We start from the raw sequence: 14,207 nt of genomic DNA on the forward strand, positions 1-14,207 counted from the left end.
CATTTTCTATTCCCCTCTTTCTGTTCATCTCATCCTCCTCCATATCTGCGTCTCCTTCCCGCCCTCTCTGTCTGTCCATCTCTTCCTCTCCCTGTTCTCTCTCAAAGTTATAACCCCACCAGAATAGGAGGTTGGAGGTTCGTACCCCACAGTATTTCTTCCCACATAGTAATAATGTGTGTCCCAAGTTTTATTGAAATCGATCCAGGGTTTTTGGAGGGAATTCTTTATCCGTGGCTTTGCCCATGTACGCATATGACACGTGTATTTCTAGTATATTTAACATATTTCACACATATTTGTAAACGCATTTCTCCTGTATCTCTAGCGAATGTGACCCCACAGTTCCGTTTTCACGTAGCCCAATGTTTATGATGTCATGTCCACTGAACTATTTGTCATACAATGATATAATTTTGCAGGTACGTTCAGCGGCATATGTAGATACTGTCTGCAAAATGTGTTGTCAATTAAATTAGTAGCAGAGAAGTAATAGATTTAAACATCATGGATGAAGTGACAGTTTTTCACGCGTCTCATTGTTTATGACGCCATATTTTCTCAACCACGTGTACAATGATACAATTTTTTAGATCCCATACAATACAAAGTATTAAACACAGATAGTAGAAAGTCGTCGACAGTAAAATATAACTTGTGGGTGTTCTATTATAGTCACTGATGTAAGGCATCGGTAGTCATATGACGACAGTCCTAACCTGTGAACAGTAGGACTCATTATAAACTATCCTCGTCATAAAAGCGTCATTGCAATGACAGTCATTTAGTGTCAGTTACAAATTTTAGACAGTGAGTCTCATTCATTTTCGTAATTTGAGATCGACGCCATTACATTATCAAGTGATGAGTGCAATACAATCTGTCATCAGTACTTATCAATATAATAAAATTTCGCAGCTTATATTTCAGCGATTACTGCATAGTATTACCTGTATTGATTATGCTGGATGGACATGTATTTTTTGTTCAGTCGGTGAATATGAAGTTCTCTAAATGCACGGTATTTTTTACTTAGGCATTAATACTTTGGTAGTATAGCATTATTGGCAACCTGACCGTAATATGGTGTATGCTGACATGTTCTACCGCAATTCTAGGAAAACATTTAACTGCAGAAGAGATCTTTTGATAAAAAAAATCTTCTCATCATCGTCACTCTTCTGATGTTTTCTTTGATGACTTCTTTACTTCTGATTTGTTGCATGGTATTTCTTTCTAGAAAACTGGTCAAATTAACAATGGAGCGATAGAACCGACTGAGTTTTTGTACAACGCTTGGGTGCACAGCAAAAGAAATAAACAGATTAAAGCATGCTCTAGAGTAGTTTTAGCAATCTAAACAGAATTTTCAAAACAAAATTTCGATTTACGAAAAGAAAAGTAAATAATCACTGAGTATTACTATTTATAACTAACTGCAAGTACTTTTAACGTGAAAACCATTTTAAAACTAATGGTTGTTCAGCAGACATTGGAGAGAAATGTGCCAGAAACTACGAGGAGAGTACGAAAACCAAACACATGGGTCAGTGAACGGATTGGAGAGGGAGACGTGATTATGATCGTAGTAGGCCTGCATACGAAATGGATGTGGGAAGTACACGCTTCCAGGCAGAGCGGTGGTAGCTGTCCAAGGAAATTCTTTGGTGGATTCCAAGAGATAAGAAGCTCGGCAGATGGCTTTTGGAAGTAGAAGAACTATGACAACATACCCCTGTGACTCTTCTAGGGCCCTGTGAGGCCATTCAGAACCTACCGGCAGCCATATCATTCCTATCAATGTCTCCGACTCACAAGATGTGTGTAATCGTTGCACCAGATAGCAAGCGCACTAACTACACTCCTGGAAATGGAAAAAAGAACACATTGACACCGGTGTGTCAGACCCACCATACTTGCTCCGGACACTGCGCGAGGGCTGTACAAGCAATGATCACACGCACGGCACAGCGGACACACCAGGAACCGCGGTGTTGGCCGTCGAATGGCGCTAGCTGCGCTGCATTTGTGCACCGCCGCCGTCAGTGTCAGCCAGTTTGCCGTGGCATACGGAGCTCCATCGCAGTCTTTAACACTGGTAGCATGCCGCGACAGCGTGGACGTGAACCGTATGTGCAGTTGACGGACTTTGAGCGAGGGCGTATAGTGGGCATGCGGGAGGCCGGGTGGACGTACCGCCGAATTGCTCAACACGTGGGGCGTGAGGTCTCCACAGTACATCGATGTTGTCGCCAGTGGTCGGCGGAAGGTGCACGTGCCCGTCGACCTGGGACCGGACCGCAGCGACGCACGGATGCACGCCAAGACCGTAGGATCCTACGCAGTGCCGTAGGGGACCGCACCGCCACTTCCCAGCAAATTAGGGACACTGTTGCTCCTGGGGTATCGGCGAAGACCATTCGCAACCGTCTCCATGAAGCTGGGCTACGGTCCCGCACACCGTTAGGCCGTCTTCCGTTCATGACCCAACATCGTGCAGCCCGCCTCCAGTGGTGTCGCGACAGGCGTGAATGGAGGGACGAATGGAGACGTGTCGTCTTCAGCGATGAGAGTCGCTTCTGCCTTGGTGCCAATGATGGTCGTATGCGTGTTTGGCGCCGTGCAGGTGAGCGCCACAATCAGGACTGCATACGACCGAGGCACACAGGGCCAACACCCGGCATCATGGTGTGGGGAGCGATCTCCTACACTGGCCGTACACCACTGGTGATCGTCGAGGGGACACTGAATAGTGCACGGTACATCCAAACCGTCATCGAACCCATCGTTCTACCATTCCTAGACCGGCAAGGGAACTTGCTGTTCCAACAGGACAATGCACGTCCGCATGTATCCCGTGCCACCCAACGTGCTCTAGAAAGTGTAAGTCAACTACCCTGGCCAGCAAGATCTCCGGATCTGTCCCCCATTGAGCATGTTTGGGACTGGATGAAGCGTCGTCTCACGCGGTCTGCACGTGCAGCACGAACGCTGGTCCAACTGAGGCGCCAGGTGGAAATGGCATGGCAAGCCGTTCCACAGGACTACATCCAGCATCTCTACGATCGTCTCCATGGGAGAATAGCAGCCTGCATTGCTGCGAAAGGTGGATATACACTGTACTAGTGCCGACATTGTGCATGCTCTGTTGCCTGTGTCTATGTGCCTGTGGTTCTGTCAGTGTGATCATGTGATGTATCTGACCCCAGGAATGTGTCAATAAAGTTTCCCCTTCCTGGGACAATGAATTCACGGTGTTCTTATTTCAATTTCTAGGAGTGTATAACTCACAACCACTCACCTGCGAACGTAATCTAGACTTCGGTCTACGCTACACACACTCACGACAATCTGCATTCCAAAAAATAACAGACCCTCTCAGTCCTGAAAACAGAGGGAAGTTTATGTGGTGGTTTTAACGCTTCAGGTGATTTACATAATCTCCCCCCACTTGAGTAAAGCGCACAGAACGTTCATACAACCATGCGAAAATGACAGAAACGTTCTTCGGGAGGTTGTTCAACTCGCAAGTCACGTTGTCTTGAATGCCGTTACAACGTCAAAGCGTTGACCCTTGTACTACGAGTAAAGTGTAATAATAGCCTGTTTTAGATAATTCATCAGTTGAATGTCTCTTGAATGTATCAAACGCGCCCTTAAACTGAAAAGCATCGCCATGAGAGTGTCGAAACCGTGATAATGCGGGCAGTTTGTGGACGGAAAACCGTGTCACCCGCATGCTTTGATAATGAACGCCCGCTCTTGTTAAGTACGTTGACCTACTGGCTTTCGCCGTGTATTTTCCATACTAGGTTATGAAGCTTTTAAATTCTTGTGCCACTGGGCTAGCAGAAGCGAAACACACAACAGGGTTAGAAAAGAGTGGCCTAAGAGAGTAAGGACGCTGGGAAAAAGAATGTCATTAACGGCCCGTTTTATGAACGAGAGAAAATCATGTTTCTTCCACTACATATCCAGCAGGGCCTTATGATGCAGTTTGTAAAGGCTCTTGATAAGAACGGATTATGATTTGCGTATAAAAGAAAAAAAAGCCTCGGTTGAGCACAAAAAAAGGCAAGAATACCAGGAGGCCCACAAATAACTCATTAACGATTCTGCCTTCGTACATTCGATGAATGAGGCTGAGCGAAAATCCTGGACTTCATTTCTTGCAGTTGTCAGAAATTTTCTAGGAAAAATGCAAAACTGAAAACTATGTTGAATTGTTGAACAAGATATTTAATGGTTTCAAATCCCTTGGGGAGGGGGAGAGAGTGTAACACGAATCTTAAGGTGTACTATTCATACAACCACTCGGTCCGTTTTCCTGAATATTTAGCAGAGATTGGCGAGGAGGGCCGCTAACAAAGAAGATGGGATGGGCGCCAAATTACTGGTGAAGAGGACTGTTCCAAAATACGTACAAGAACGTCACTGAAAAAAACTTACGAGTTGTTTAGTGATTGGTTTCATAGAGGTATTTTTCCTTTGTTTTTGTATATAATAATATTAGTATAAAACTACAATAAAAATTCCGGGTTTAGTTTTTATTATTTGATCCATGGATTTAACTTATTAAGATGTAACGTATATTTCGCAAAAATGGTATTTCATAGAAATTTGAGCTCCTAAGCAAAAGCTAATCCCATGTCTGAATTCGAGGCGTAAAACAGTTAAACACGAGGCTGCAGCAGCAGACCATTAACTGTAGTTCTAGTGTGGTATCGATAGCTACGATGCGTAGGTGCGCTCTGCAGACACCGACGACAGCGCACTCTACCCGGTGCGGGAGAGCTCTACGAGCTCCGCTCCAGATTCTGCCCATTTTCATCAAGAGCAGACGGCCTGGAAACATCGCTTCAACCTCAGCTTGCTATTGAGACTATGTACTACTTACGACGGAATATGGTTTTGCACCTACGGGCTCTTCAATTGTAAAGTTACGTATGTCACTGACTAATAATTAAATGTACTTTCACGTAAAAAGCTGTACCGAGAGTCTTACCTCACCTGCTCCTGCTCACTTATACATTCGGCCTACCCATTCAGTTTACAGGAGCAGACCCACGCGCTGCCTTCCCGGCGGGATACAAAATCTAGTGTAAGTGTAAGAAATATTTCCTTGTATAACTTACCCTGACTCGTCTCACGTCCCCGGTTGTAAGTACGTCACATCGAACGCCGAGAGATATCAGCGTCACCAGGAACGTCATCCTCATTCTACGTCCGTGGGATTTTTCTTCCAGATAGAAGCTGTGAAATACAATGTCTGGGTGTGAGAACTAGGAAACACTGGAGCTGAACTTTCTCCAGAATTCGGTAAAGACATCAGACTGAATTCCTGAGGAACGCGTCAGTGATCATCTGTAACACACATTACTGCTCTGCAATTCACACTGAAGTATTTGGCAGAGGGTGCATAGAAGTACTTTCAGGCTACTGTTCTGTCGTTCCACTCTCGAATAGCACGTGGGAAAATTGATCACCTGAATTTTTCCCTACGAGCTCTGATGCATTTTATTTTATCATGGTGGTCGTTCCTCTCTATGTTGGCATTCGAAGGAATTACGTGAAAAGACCTGGCCGCTGCGAAAAATGTCTTTTTTTAATGATTACCACTCCAACTCGTTAATCATATCCGTGGCTCGATCCCATACTGCTCAGAAATACTCAAGAATAGGACGAACAAACTAGTGTAGACAGTCTCTATAGTACATTTGTCGCATCTTCTATACGTTCTGCCAATAAAACGCAGTCTTTGATTCACTAATGTGATGTTTCCAGTTTAAGTTGTTCGTAGTTGTAATCACCAGGTATTTAGTTGAATCGACAACCTTCAAATTTATGTGATTTATCGTGTAACCGAAATTTGACGAAATTGTTTTAGTACTTATGACGAGGGCCACACACTTTTTATTGTACACGGTCGGTTGTCATTTTTCTAATCACTCTAATCTCTTCTAAATTTTGTAATTAATTTTGGTCCGTTAACCGACAGCTTCATCTGCGAACAGCATAAGAATTGTGTCCTAAATTGTTTATATAGGTTAGCAACAGCAGAGGACCTGTAAGTCCTCTTGGGGAAACCCAACTACGTATCTTTGGTTTCAGTGAGTAATTATTACGAACTGTGATCTTTCTGATAGGCTATACTGAATCCAGTCCCACAACTGAGGCGATACTGCATAGCCACGCAATTTGATTTAAAGCCACTTGTGAGGAAAGATGTGAAAAGCCTCCCGGAAATCTAGATATATGGAATCAAATGTTCGTGTGAACAAAGAGATAATTGTTTCATAACAGTGATGTGGTTATGTGACAATAGGTCGTTTTCTTCAAGGTACTGCATAGTGTTGGAACATATTATCACTTGAAAATAGAGAATGAATCTTTCAGTCTACGAGGTATACGACGTATTACGTTGTTACGACTGTGCTCAATATTGGTACTCGATATCATGTCGTTACCTTTTGGCGGCAGTATACTTACCGAGAGAGGTAAGCAGACACGCTTCAAAGTTATAATGCTCTGAGTCATTTCTCTCACTTTCTTAGCACCAGAGGCTCCACAGCGTTCCCTGCAGAACATCTCCGATAGAAAGTGTGTCGCGTACGATGACGTGTCCACAGTTTAACGGATTATTTCCAGAACGAAACGTTGGCTGTGTAAAAGAATGCACACTGTTAGAAAGTTTCTTGTTAGCACGTGTCTGAGAAGTTCAGTGAATGTATAGCAGCGGTCAACAACATTTTTGTTGCAAAGAATGTAACTAGTATACTTTGGTAAATCGTGGGTGCTGAATTCTAAAATAAAATCAGTTTTCGGTGATCGGGTTCAGTTAGCGCGTGACATGAAATCCTTGAAAATGCTGCACATTGGTTATTCTTTTGTAGCTGAACTTAGATGTGCTGCAGTTTTAACTGTTGAAAAATTTGTATGTACAAGGAATTACCACACATGACTTGCAGCTGATAATTCTACCTCGAGGAAACAAAAGTGGTTTTGCACCACTACATGTGGGCTATCGTTGAACATATAGAATCACGTTGTCTTTATTGCAAATTCCATCTAAGAGATTTCTGATAATTACTGAACGTGACTATTGTTGTTCTAATGTTCTGAAATTTTGTAGTTTGTGTTTGGCGTAAATTCAGAAGAAAAAGTCTCCTACCTATATGAACAGGACAAATTCTTTTTGTTTTAACTGTGGACATTTAATTTTTTAATAAAAGAAATGGAAACTTAATTTTCTTGCAGAGAAGTGCTACAGAATTTATTTCAAATGTAACGTTGGCGATCAGGACAAGAACTGAGCCCTCGCCCCTCCCCCCACCAAGCAACTGGAATCACTCAACAGAGGAAAGTCCACTGGACCTGACGAGATACCAATTCGATTCTACACAGAGTACGCGAAAGAACTTGCCCCCCTCCTAACAGCCGTGTACCGCAAGTCTCTAGAGGAACAGAAGGTTCCAAATGATTGGAAAAGAGCACAGGTAGTCCCAGTCTTCAAGAAGGGTCGTCGAGCAGATGCGCAAAACTATAGACCTATATCTCTGACGTCGATCTGTTGTAGAATTTTAGAACATGTGTTTTGCTCGAGTATCATGTCGTTTTTGGAAACTCATAATCTACTATGTAAGAATCAACATGGATTCCGGAAACAGCGATCGTGTGAAACCCAACTCGCTTTATTTGTTCATGAGACCCAGAAAATATTAGATACAGGCTCCCAGGTAGATGCTATTTTTCTTGACTTCCGGAAGGCGTTCGATACAGTTCCGCACTGTCGCCTGATAAACAAAGTAAGAGCCTACGGAATATCAGACCAGCTGTGTGGCTGGATTGAAGAGTTTTTAGCAAACAGAACACAGCATGTTGTTATCAACGGAGAGACGTCTACAGACATTAAAGTAACCTCTGGCGTGCCACAGGGGAGTGTTATGGGACCATTGCTTTTCACAATATATATAAATGACCTAGTAGATAGTGTCGAAGTTCCATGCGGCTTTTCGCGGATGATGCTGTAGTATACAGAGAAGTTGCAGCATTAGAAAATTGTAGCGAAATGCAGGAAGATCTGCAGCGGATAGGCACTTGGTGCAGGGAGTGGCAACTGACCCTTAACATAGACAAATGTAATGTATTGCGAATACATAGAAAGAAGGATCCTTTATTGTATGATTATATGATAGCGGAACAAACACTGGTAGCAGTTACTTCTGTAAAATATCTGGGAGTATGCGTGCGGAACGATTTGAAGTGGAATGATCATATAAAATTAATTGTTGGTAAGGCGGGTACCAGGTTGAGATTCATTGGGAGAGTCCTTAGAAAATGTAGTCCATCAACAAAGGAGGTGGGTTACAAAACACTCTTTCGACCTATACTTGAGTATTGCTCATCAGTGTGGGATCCGTACCAGATCGGGTTGACGGAGGAGATAGAGAAGATCCAAAGAAGAGCGGCGCGTTTCGTCACAGGGTTATTTGGTAACCGTGATAGCGTTACGGAGATGTTTAACAAACTCAAGTGGCAGACTCTGCAAGAGAGGCGCTCTGCATCGCGGTGTAGCTTGCTCGCCAGGTTTCGAGAGGGTGCGTTTCTGGATGAGGTATCGAATATATTGCTTCCCCCTACTTATACCTCCCGAGGAGATCACGAATGTAAAATTAGAGAGATTAGAGCGCGCACAGAGGCTTTCAGACAGTCGTTCTTCCCGCGAACCATACGCGACTGGAACAGGAAAGGGAGATAATGACAGTGGCACGTAAAGTGCCCTCCGCCACACACCGTTGGGTGGCTTGCGGAGTATAAATGTAGATGTAGATGTAGATGTTCTGTCTGTCGCATACACTCTCGACAGCTTGATTAAAAGCATCATGTCACATGCCGTTTGGAAGGTACCACATAAGGGACTTTTTTTAGATAAAAATTTACCGTGTAGTAAAATGATCAGACGATCAATTCCAATTACAAAATGTTCTAGAGAGAATTCCTGTATGGTGCGAAAAGTGGCAATTGGTTCCAAACAAAGAAAAGTGCGAGGTCATCCACATGCGTACTAAAAAAAAAAAAATCCGATAAATTTTGGGTATACGATAAATCGCACAAATCTAAGAGCTGTCAATTCGACTAAATACCTAGGAATTACAGTTACGAGCAACTTAAATTGGAAAGAGATCTATTTACGAAATTTCATTCACCAACTTTCTCTTCCGAATGTGAAAATATTTTGTTAACACTCACCTACGTAGGGAGATATGATCATAATAAAATAAGAGAAAACAGAGGTCGGACGGAAAGATTTAGGTGTTCCTTTTTCCCACGCCCCATTCGAGAGTGGAATGGTAGAGTAGTAGTATGAAAATGGTTCGATGAACCCACTGCCAGGCACTTAAGTGTGAATTGCAGAGTAACCATGTAGATGTAGATGTAGATGGAATCACCTCCGAATAATGCGAAACTGAGCAATATTCTAATTTACCATTCGCTACAAGGCATGTGTACCACAGTGTATAACTGTAGATACCAGTGCCTCCTGAAAACGGTAACTATGAGACAAGACTAACACGCAGAAGACAAAGGAGATCTCCACGCCGGCTGTGAGTGTTTGAGTGTTGAGTGAAACACTTTCTGTCCCGAGGGGATCTCAACGATCTTGATCGTGATTTAAAAATCTTCTTCTTCGTGATAGGAAAGTGAGTGCTTATTTTGAGGCGCCATACTTTTTTTTTTTTTTAAGCATATGCCCAAACAATTCCTCACACGTCTTCCGCAAATCATGCTTCTTCGCGTAGCACTCCTGCATGAACTCGTGCTATTTTATCGTAAGCACCATTTTGTGTTGCTTTAAACTGGTCACTAAATACATCTGCTCCTGTCACTCTCTCAAACTAATGACAAAGCGAAGTATCGGGACAGTGGCACGAAGGAGATGAGCATGCGCAGACATGTAACAGAAAGCGACTGACAGATTGAAATCGCGTTTTCCAGTGTTTTCTGTGATGGGCAGTTCTCCTGTTCTTAACAAGGGTCTTCTGGGCGAGTTCTGTTTTACCCGCTCTCTACTATGCATATGAACTTCAGTGTGTAATATACTCCAGGTGTATCTGGAAAGTACTCAATAGGTTTTATGTGGCCTGCAGATCACGTGACTTCCTCGCGCCGACCCCCATGCGCATGTGCATAGCCCCACGGTTCACCCATGTTGCCATTTAGGTAAAGGTAGCTACACAGAAGTGTGGGGAGTAGCCTGAGTAAAAAGGTACCATACGAGGCTCGAATTCGACTTGGGCGCTCTCGCTTTGAAGTAAGTAGTCCAACGAAGTCCGCAGCTCGTGGTCTTGCGGTAGCGTTCTCGCTTCCCGCGCACGGGGTCCCGGGTTCCATTCCCGGCGGGGTCAGGGATCTTCTATGCCTCGAGATGACTGGGTGCTGTGTGTCTTTCATCATCATTTCATCCTCATTCACTCGCAAGGGGGCATACGCTCATTATTAGTCCAACAAAGACTGGAAATCAGGAGTCCGCGTCTGGTTGCAAATGTCTGCTAACTTGGAGGGACAGTAGAGGAGCGCGCCGTATGTGGCTGAGTCGGCAGCTGCTCGACTCGAGGCTTTGGGAGGCTGTTCGAGAAGAGCGAGCCGCGGCCCCGGGGCGTCAGCGGCCGCTGCATTCCGCGCTCCCGCCTCAGTGCTCACGACCCACGACCAGGTTCAAGGAACTCCGCCGCGCAGCGCCGCACCTCGCCGTGCCGCTCGGGCCCAAAGCGCACGCCGCACTGGTCGCTCGTGCGTGCGCAAACACACGCGCACACACATCTGGTGGATAATGTCGGAAGCTCCTCGAGGAAACGGCTGCGAAATGCAGGTGGAACTCGAGAGGATCGACGCTTAGTGCGAGAACTGCCAGTTTGTAAATTATTGCACGTAAATAGTCAGAAATCCCCTTTAGTTTTTAATTACACGATTGCTGCACAATCTCTGGAAACTGTGACACTCATTAAATACTGAGTGTAGAATAAAAGTGTCATATCTTCGTCCAGCAGACGCTTTGGGTCAAAACTAGAAGATAAGTTCCTACCATCGTATGTCCGAAATCTAAACCTGTTAAGATGTGGGTCAGTCTGTCCTCTCATTCCCATCTGTTAGGGACCGGCCGGAGTGGCCGTGCGGTTCTAGGCGCTGCAGTCTGGAACCGAGCGACCGCTACGGTCGCAGGTTCGAATCCTGCCTCGGGCATGGATGTGTGTGATGTCCTTAGGTTAGTTAGGTTTAATTAGTTCTAAGTTCTAGGCGACTGAGACCTCAGAAGTTAAGTCGCATAGTGCTCAGAGCCATTTGAACCATTTGAGCCGCCTGTTAGGCATAAATAAACGCTATAGCCAGTGCTGCACTTGGGTAGCTCGCATCTTTCAACCCTTCTGCGCAGTGAATCACGCACTCTTTCAAATACACCTGCTTCCGTTTCTCTTGATGGGACATGCACAACTGCTATTCATCATCAGTGATAAGATCCTCTACAGTTGTAAAATTACTTATTTCTAAAAAGGGAACTACAACACGGTTTCAGGACTTGTGTCCATCTTCAGGAGCATATTAAAATTTGAGTCCATAAATGATGTATAACTGAGGTTTAACAATGAGATTTTCACTCTACAGCGGACTGTGCGCTGATATGAAACTATCATATCAGCACACACTCCGCTGCAGAGTGAAAAATCTCATTCTGGAAACATCCCCCAGGCTGTGGCTAAGCCATGTCTCCGCAATATCCTTTCTTTCAGGAGTGTTAGTTATGCAAGTTTCGCAGAAGAGCTTCTGTAAAGTTTGGAAGGTAGGAGACGAGGTACTGGCAGAAGTAAAGCTGTGAGGACGGGGCGTGAGTCGTGCTTGGGTAACTCAGTTGGTAGAGCACTTGCCCGCGAAAGGCAAAGGTCCCGAGTTCGAGTCTCGGTCCGGCACACAGTTTTAATCTGCCAGGAAGTTTCAACTGAGGTTGCACTCTTGCACTACTTTAACAAATTTTAGCCTCATCATTTACGGACTCGCATTTTAACATGCACCTGACGATGCGACACAGGTCCTGAAACTGGGTTGTGCGTTCCTATTTGGAAATAAATAGTTTTACAGATGTAGTGGATTTTATCACTGATGACATCTGGTTCCATTCGGATTGTGTCACATGCGCTGGTCGCTCGCTCTTATGATGTCAGCGCATGGTCGGTGGGTTGAGCGTACACCAGGGCCCTTAAATGCCCCCACAGCCAGAAATCCAACGGATTCAGCTCCGGTGAGTGGAGAGGCCATGCTGCCGGGCCTCCTACACCAAGGTAAGGTGCTGTCGCACGGTCCACAGAAAACAGGGCGATGCCCCGTCGTTCATAAACCACAGTCGTTGTCATTTTCCAACGGTAACATTCTCCAGTAGCTTTGGTAACTCATTATGCAGAAATCGGTAATACACAGCACCTATTGATCTTTTTGGTAAGCTTTATGGCCGTATGAGTCTCTCACTGACAATTCTAAGCTATATACTGATACTGAAGCGAACCTGATGCATCACCCTCATGATTGCTCGAAGATTTGCATGTGTTCAGACGTGCGTATTGTGGTAATTTACGATACCATCGCTTGTGAATCTTGTCTCACTTAAGGGGCAGTCAAATGAAAACGAGACAGATGGAAAAAAGTAATTAAACTGTTTATTATTTTACTGTTTATTACCCGACTGTGAGACAAGACGGTCAGTGCCTTCACGGAAAAATGTTTTCGTTTTCCTATAAAACCGTGAGTGTACCCTGGCGTGCACTTTGTCGTCCAAAGCGAATCGACTGCCACAGATATTCGCGTGGCGAGATATCGGGGCTGTATGGATGATGTGTAAGAATTTCCTTACGAAACTGGTGGGGATGCGTGCACGTGGCCAGAGACGAATGGGGAAATATTCTAGCAGGGACTCCAAATAAGGGGAAGCCCATTGACATAAGCGACTACGACAAACGGTTGATTGTTATGGTACCACACTTCCGAATGAACATCGCAGATTCGACGAAGCCAGTCGGCTGTTCATCTACTACTGTCCCAGGCGTCTACGGAAAGTTCTTGAAGGTAGGTGGAACCACGAGTAAGCGACGAGACGTTGGACGTTCACTTAGTATCAAAGGACGTTGAGGTCGCACGTTTGGCCGCTTCGTAAACCAAGACAGCCGGCGATTAGTGGCAGATATAACAACAGAATACACTACTGGTGCAGGCAGATGTGTTTCAGAGCACATTGTTCAGCGCATTTTGTTCAATACGCAGCTCCACAGCAGACGACTTTTACGTTATGATTGCAGTGGGCAGAGGATCGTAGAGACTGGACCGTAAATCAGTAGAGACGTGTCCCCTGGAATGATAAATCGCGTTTCTTGGTACACCTGGTCAATGGTCGTGTCCGGATTGCAATCATCCAGACCAATGGCTGCTCGAAATACACTACTGGCCATTAAAATTGCTACACCACGAATATGACGTACTACAGACGCGAAATTTAACCGACAGGAAGAAGATGCTGTGATATGCAAATGATTAGCTTTTCAGAGCATTCACACAAGGTTGGCGCCGGTGGCGACACCTACAACGTCCTGACATGAGGAAAGTTTCCAACCGATTTCTGAAACAGCAGTTGACCGGCGTTGCCTGGTGAAACGTTGTTGTGATGCCTCGTGTAAGGCGGAGAAATGCTTACCATCGCGTTTCCGACTTTGATAAAGGTCGGATTGTAGCCTATCGCGATTGCAGTTTATCGTATCGCGACATTACTGCTCGCGTTGGTCGAGATCCAATGACTGTTAGCAGAATATGGAATCGGTGGGTTCAGGAGGGTAATACGGAACGCCGTGCTGGATCGCAACGGTCTCGTATCACTAGCAGTCGAGATGACAGGCATCTTATCCGCATGGCTGTAACGGATCGTGCAGCCACATCTCGATCCCTGAGTCAACAGATAGGGACGTTTGCAAGACAACAACCATCTTCACGAACAGTTCGACGACGTTTGCAGCAGCATGGACTATCAGCTCGGAGACCATAGCTGTGGTTACCCTTGACGCTGCATCACAGACAGGAGCGCCTGCGATGGTGTACTCAACGACGAACCTGGGTGCACGGATGGCAAAACGTCAGTTTTTCGGATGAATCCAGGTTTTATTTACAGCATCATG

General features: G+C 45.0%; 1 protein-coding gene across 3 annotated transcripts in view; it reads left to right on the forward strand.

The window, feature by feature from the left end:
- LOC126092261 (uncharacterized) overlaps positions 1-14,207 on the forward strand; it is a 918,328-nt gene that overhangs the window by 807,110 nt on the left and 97,011 nt on the right. The window lies entirely within an intron of this gene.

Source organism: Schistocerca cancellata, chromosome 7 (genome assembly GCF_023864275.1).
Source record: "Schistocerca cancellata isolate TAMUIC-IGC-003103 chromosome 7, iqSchCanc2.1, whole genome shotgun sequence".
Lineage (NCBI taxonomy): Eukaryota > Metazoa > Arthropoda > Insecta > Orthoptera > Acrididae > Schistocerca > Schistocerca cancellata.